The following is a 6,495-nucleotide window of genomic DNA, read 5'->3' as shown; positions in this document are numbered from 1 at the left end:
TAATTGAGATCGAGAAATCAGTTGGTACTAATATTATGAAGTACTATATTAAGAGTAGTGGTTAAAGATAAGCTAATAATAACAATAGATTTAAATAGATTGAAGTTAGTATTAACAAATTTTAAAATATTATTGTATTTGATAAGATTGTCGTTTAGACTAATGATTAGAATTATTCAAAAAATCATTCAATTAAAAAATGTGTATAGAATTTTGTTCAAAACATGCTCTTTTTGAAGTTTGTGGGAGCGTTTTGGTGAAACTAGACATATCTTTTCAGTTTTGTTTTTTTTTTTTTTTTTTTTTTTTTTTTTTTTTGGCAACAAGGGGCAAGCCCCTATACGACACATGTCTTGTTTAATTTGTAAACCCAATTGACTTACATTACATACATATAGTAAATCTCCTTACCATAAAACACTACTAGAAAACAGGCCATTTTCGATGAGAAAATTTCGTTGGAAACACCCTATTTTCCGTCGGAAATCGTAACGTCGTAACAGTATTTGTAGGAAAATCGACCTTTTTCGATGGAAATTCCGACGGAATTCATTCGTCGGAAGAGATTTTCCAGCCCGAAAAACTCGTCGGAAATTATTTATTTTTATGCAGAAAATCCGTCAGAAATTTTGTTTTTTCCGACGGATTTTTGTGTCCGTCAAAAATTGACCTTTTTTTAATAGTGAAAATAAAATAATAAATAAACGAGATTAATTAGAAAAGAATTGGCTAGATTTGGTTACGAATATAAAGATGAATATAACTTGCTATTCTCAACACTTATTTTGTATCATACTCGATTAAAAAAAAATGGAAATACAAAGAGCATTTAATTTGAAAATTCTCCATCTCGTTTACCCGTTAAGCCATCTTAAATGTTTGGTCACTAAGCAAGTATTGTTTAAACCAAATCTAATAGTTGATGATCACTTAAGGGGTATTTGGTTCTCAGAATATAGGTATAAATTATGGATTTATAATGACTAAAACTCGTACTAACATATGTTTGGTTGTCAAAAACATGAATATGTGGGTTTAAAAACCTTGAGGGGAGGTGGGTTTGGCCCATTCTATTTCCTTAGGTATCAAATAAAAAGAGAAAATAGTGACAGATTCCATTTTAGAATTGAACCAAAACTGCACATCATATTAAACATAGTTCTAACCCGATATAATACCACCTTAACCTCATTTCTGATTCCATACCCATATCACTTTGCAAACTAACCACCCCCTTAATATCCTAATCTAAAAACGACGGACTCTATCTAAAACCATCCAACTTTGACCCAACCTAGCTCACTAACTCAGCTCGTCCTGCGAGGTCTCAATTACAATAATGAATATCGATCTACAAGTACTTATTGATCATAATGAATATACGGAGTCACAATTTAAAGCTAGTTGGCAATAATTTTATGAGGATTGTAATTGAAGGTATCAAAGTGTGATCTTATAATTACTCACTACTCAGAGTATACGCATGAGAAGAGGTTTGTCCAAGAATGCATGAATAAATATAAGGGGGGTAAGTGGCAGTCAGTGATAGGTGCATGTGTTATCTGATCTCAAATATTCTCTGACAAAATTGTAGCTAGGCTTCACTTCTATGATAACAATTATTTTTTAAAAAAGGGAATTGATCGATCAATTAAATGCCATCAACGTTTGATCATTCATCCATGTATATATATTCCCATATAAACAGGCAACTATATATATAAGTGATATAATACCCCACACAAATCTAGCTAAACTTAATTATATATACCACTTTCACGTGATTAGGATGGATTAATGAATGGATGGATCATCCTCGATTTTGAGTTGTCAATTTTTCGATCCGTTAGTTAATAATTGCAACAATTTATTAACTTTAACTACTTTATATATGAATTTACATATTATTAGCTTAATTAAATTTAATTACTTCACATAATTTAATAATTTGTTAGTAAGTAGAGGTGTGATGTTATCATAGAAATGTCATTGGATTAGTTTATGAGTAATACATAATTAAATATTTTACTGATCACTATGCTAGTGACTTTTCATTCATCACCATTTAAATATCTACATGACATTTTTTTTTCTTATTATGATTAGTTTGTTATACTTGATATGAGTATATATTTCATCTCTATAATACAATATTTTATTAATTTAATATCCATCTAAAATACCTAAAATATCATTGATATAATATAGAGTATTTTAAATGCATATTAAATAAATAATTACTATTACACATGTTAATATATCATGAGTTGTCAATTGTCATGCATTTTTTTTGAAATTATTGAAGCACGCATGTATGTATTAGATCTTGTCATGAAAAAAAAAGACAACCAATTTTCTTAAAACAACCATGCATGCTAAAACTCTATTGATTTTGTACATGTTCTTATAAACCAACCTCCTCCTTCCAAACAAGAAACCCTAAGCTGACATCATCTCAAGTTTCCAATTCAATTCAAGCTCGGACCTAATATAGGAGGAAAGGACAGATGAGATCTTTTGCATATCTTGAGAATTTGGCTTTTAATAATTTCTATAAAATGTAGGTACTAGTCCAATTCATACTAGTCTTGTTAATGATAAATTGATAATAATAATATAAATAATAATGGAGGTTTTTATTGTGCGTTTTGGACTGCCTTACTTCTCACATGTGTTAACCATCATGGGTGCAAAAAAGGGGCCCCTTTTTCTAATACTTGTTGAAATTTCATTCCATACATTCACACAATTATATACCGTGGGAAAAGGGCAAGATTTTTCTATCTTTGTGTTCCCATCATTTTTACTCACTCCCCTCTTCTTCCTGTTTTTTTCTTTATCTTTGTCTTTTTAGATAAGCAAAATGAGCCTATTGAATTAATTGGTACCTTTCAAAGGTTAATTCAATCTGACTTTTCATGTCAAGCTCTAGGCCAGTGTCATAATTCATGAGAAGAAGAGATAAGAAAATTCCCATCATCAAAGAGTGCCTATCTAGTGAGATTTGATTCCATAACCTTCAAGTCACGAGATCAAATCCTTATTATTAGGCCAACCTCACTTGATATGTAATATTGTAATTATACTCTATCCACTTGATGAGCAATGATGCATGCTAAGTCGCTAACCATTAAAGTTAAATTTAATCTATTTATTATGATTTAATGGTTTTTTTTTTTTATAAAAAAAATAAAAATAAAAATGGATCCAACTTTAACTTTTACTGTTTTTGGTCTATTCTTACTTACTAATATTAGAAATCTATCATACCAAAGAATAGAGTTATGTGGCTTATGCCTTATAGATATGTTATATCTTTATAGGCTTGTTTGTTAAAGTCTTCTCAAAATTCCTAAATGATCCCTCTAATAATTGGGAAGTATAAAGACTATATAAACTAAAAGCCCAATGTGTGTCGTGCAACTCAATAATATCTTATACTTCGTATATAGTCTTTTTCATCAAATGGACATTGTTAAATTTGTGCACTTATATAACTAAGAGAAAGATTTTCATTGAGGCTCAATGGCTCATAGTGACTTTCCTCCCTCTTAATTTAAAATATAATAAATACGTAGTAGTTTATTACCTTATATTTTCGTATACAGGTATAACAAGAAGTGTTATATGGATTAATAATTAACTATCAATATATATAAATAGAGGCTAAATGTTCAAATCTTGATCCCCTTAATTTTGGTCCAAGATTTGCCATTGTAATAATGGACTCATAGCTTGCAACATATGGAAAAAAAAAAAAAAAAAAAAAAAAAAAAAAAAAAAAAAAAAAAAAACATTTTGCCTAAAACTACTCCGTAGAAAGGATTGCAAACAAAAAAATAAAAAAAAAATAAAAAAAAATGTTATAGCGTATTAACAGTGGGCCTATTGTATATCTTGGTTGGCACAGAATAGATGGGTACCATGAATTCAGCCCAATGCAAACATAAAAGGGTTACGTTGGACTAAAAAGCTAGTTTAATGTTCAGTCCAATCAAAGAAGTTCTTTTCATAAGCTGACTACAAAGAAAGGATGTTCCTTCAAAAAACATCAATTTTTGGTTTCAATTTGAGTTGAGTTGGTTAATTGGGGATAGGTCGGTTCTCATCAAGTCAGCTTGAAACGGGTGAGTTTGGTCTTTTGGGACGGTTGAGTTTTGTCGGGGTCCCGTCGAGTTGGATTAATCTCACATTTAGTTCATTTCATACATATAGTGATTGTTTTCATTTGAAAGATCTTAGGTTCTTAAGTACTTTTGGCCATTAAAGTAACTTTTGGTCTTGGTGACTTATCTTTGAGACTATAGAATTGCAATTAGGTATAAGATCTAAGTCCATTTCAAGTCAGATGAAGCAAAATCATCATTTGACTAGTGTTGAAGGAGAGTTGTGTTTGCAATGTTTCATAACCTAAGAAGTACATCTAACTAACTTGTTGGGCGTTTTGTATATTTGAAGTTTACTCAACCCAACTTATTCGATACATGTGTTGCCTTTGGGTTTTCCAAAATCTCAATATGTGTTTGAGTCTAAGTATTTGTTCTACATTGTGACCGCAATTACAAAATATAATGGATTTTTAGGTAGTGATTTGGCAAGTTGTGAACTTGTGATAACACGACAGTCTTTTACAAGTTATTTTGAGCTTCTTAAATCCTTTTCGATCTCTTGGAAACAAAGAAACAACCTATGGTTTCTCACTCGTCCACTAAAAGCAAAATACCACTCAATAGCTACTGTACTATTACTTGTGAATATTAACTGTTGAAATCTATTTTGTTTTGTCTCGATGCAAGACGTGACTATTCTTATGAGGCTACAATGTGATAGTCAATAAGTTAAATGTATGGTAAACAGATAATGCATTTTGTGGGTAATGTAATGTTTAACAAATTTACGAACATATTAAGGTTAGTTGCCAATTTGTTGATATAAGATCAAACTAAGCAAGTTTGCTATTTGCTACATCCTACATTCAAATGGGTGATCAATTAGGGACCTTTTAACCAAAGTTCTTAAAAATTAGTACTCCATAGTTTCCCATACACCTTTACAAGTTGCATAATCGAGACCTTCATGATCTAACTTGAGGTGTTCTTATGATATTTGTGATGATATTTGTTGCTTCAGGTTTTTATTTATTTTTTTCACTAGTTTGACCGGCACATTTATCGAGACGCAATATTAACCATTAATATCTTTTCTTGACTATTAGTCAAAATTATAACAAAATGAGTATTATGAAACTAGAGGGGGTACATTATAAGTGATGTATTTAAAAAAAAAAAAAAAAAAAACAGAAGGAGTACATTATAAGGAAAAGAACATATTTATATGAGATTATGTTAGATTATTAAAACATACAAAGTATATAATTTATATTTTTATCATGAACAATTATAAATAGTACTGGTATTAATGTTTAAACATGATTTTCATTTTTTATTTTTACAAAGCGGAAAATAGATACTACAAACAATTAAGGGTTTGTTTGACATCGTTAATGTTTACAATTTTCTCGTTTTTTATAGGCAAAAAACCAAAAACAAAAAACAAGAAAAAGATGTTTTCACTTTTTAGTTATCAGCTTTTAAAATTATTACCATTTTAATAAGTTTAATTAATTTTTGATTTTTTAGATGACATATATAATATAATTTTGAAAAATCAAAAATATAAAATCGAAAACGACAGTAATACCAAACGGACCCTAAAAATAAAAGAAAGTACATACAACTATACGAGTAAGAGTTGTAGATAGTAGGGGTGAGCAAAAATTCAGGGTACCCTAACTTGGAACCGGAACTTGTTCGGAACCACAAGTTCCAAACCCAAAACCTGTAGATCAGGTTCCGGGTAATAAAATTGGGATCCTGTTGCAACAGGTTTAGGGTAATAAAATTTTGGGCCTGGAACCTGTAGGGTACCCTGTTAGTATATGTTCCCTGTAGGATACACGAAATCGGAACCTATCATTTAAGCCCAAATATAAAGCCTTATATCAAAATTGTATAAAAGCCGTCATATACCTCTCTCCCTTCTCTTATTCATTTTTCATCTTACTCTTAAAGGTCTAAGTAATAATATTAATACAAGTACTTGTAATATTGTACTTCCTCCGTTTCTTTTTAGTTGACACATTTCTTTAGTCACGTTTGCCAATGCACAAATTCAATCATTCATATCTTTAATTAGCGATAAGCAAAAATTATAAAAAGTTGATATTTGGAAAATATACATTGTGATGAATCTAACAAGATCTCACTTGACTATATTTTTATTCACATATAAATCACAAAATATGGTCAAAGGAAGGTGTGTGAATAGTGCTAAACAAAACGTGTCAACTAATGAAAAATGGAGGTAGTATTAAATACTCCCTCTTTCCCTTTATTTTTGTCCCATTGTCATTTTTTGAGTCAAATTTTAAAATCTTTGACCATAATTTACCGTTAATCTATAAAAGATAATATAGTCATGAGTGATCTTGTTAAA

Source organism: Chenopodium album, chromosome 10, assembly GCF_948465745.1.
Source record: "Chenopodium album chromosome 10, dcCheAlbu1.1, whole genome shotgun sequence".
NCBI classification, from domain to species: Eukaryota; Viridiplantae; Streptophyta; class Magnoliopsida; order Caryophyllales; family Amaranthaceae; genus Chenopodium; species Chenopodium album.
The sequence above is the reverse complement of the archived record's forward strand: the minus strand, read 5'-3'. Positions refer to the sequence as shown.